Genomic DNA, 1,182 nt, shown 5'->3' with positions numbered 1-1,182 from the left:
GGGGGAGCGAGTTGTAGATGTCACTATGAGATTCAGTGCATGCATGAATAAGGTCACGGTCTGAGAGGTATGCCTGCAGACGCTTGTGTCTGTGCCAACATTCTTTATTCAGCCGTAGACTGGAAGCGGAGTGCATCCTTCACCATCATTTTGTATTTCACAAATCCTACTCAAATACACATTTCAACTGTTACCCTCACATATTGCTTATATACACTACCGGTAAAAAGTTTGGGGTCACTTAGAAATTTTCATTGCACTCCATTGTAGACAGAATACCAGCTGTGATCAGTTGCATTGTTTTGTTTTTTTTAAACCAGGGCAGCAGTTTTCAGATTACATTATGTGCTTACATAAATGCTAAAGGGTTCTCCAATGTTTTTCTAGTTAGTTTTTTAAAATGATATCAGTTTAGTAAACAGCATGTGCTTTTGGAACATTAGATAAAAGGTTGCTGATAATGGGCAATGCAGATATTGCAGTAAAGATCAACCACCCACTAAGATCAGCTGGTAACCTGTCTATAATGGAGTGGTATGGAAATTTGTAAGTGACTTCAAACTTTTGACCGGTAGTGTATATGTTGACTTATTGCTCACTGCCCTCTTCTATCTAATCCAACACACAGATACAGTACACTGAAATTTGAATCAATCCATCTTTGGATATAGAAACATGAAGCATAAGGCTGTGGCATCAACAGTTTTATGCAAGGACTGAATAAAATACTTATATTTTTTATCACTGGATCATTACCACTTTTCCTAAATAATAAAATACGAGGGATCTGCTGATTTGATATGTCTGTGTCAAATCAAAAGATTATGATTAAAGGATTACTTGGTTCATCAACAAATTTTTTTCCATGATGTACAGTACATCAGTGTGATGCAACTCGATGCACTGTGGTGATCACAATGCACAGAGTTGCATCACACTGATGGAATTAAAAAAAAAAAAAGATAACCAGTGGGGGGAGAGGCATTCAGATCTATAACTTTAGTAAAAGTAGCAATGCTGCAATAAATTAATACCCCATTACATGTAAAAGTACTGCCTTTAGAAAAGTATGTTCTGTATGTGTAAACTGTTGTATGTGTAGCCTATGATTTTATACACTGCTAGTTTATTCTGTTTCATCATTATATGTTATAAGCTCATCATGTTTTGTATGTCATTAAG

This window comes from Etheostoma spectabile, chromosome 17 (assembly GCF_008692095.1).
Source record: "Etheostoma spectabile isolate EspeVRDwgs_2016 chromosome 17, UIUC_Espe_1.0, whole genome shotgun sequence".
NCBI lineage: Eukaryota > Metazoa > Chordata > Actinopteri > Perciformes > Percidae > Etheostoma > Etheostoma spectabile.
This window is presented reverse-complemented; position numbering follows the sequence as displayed.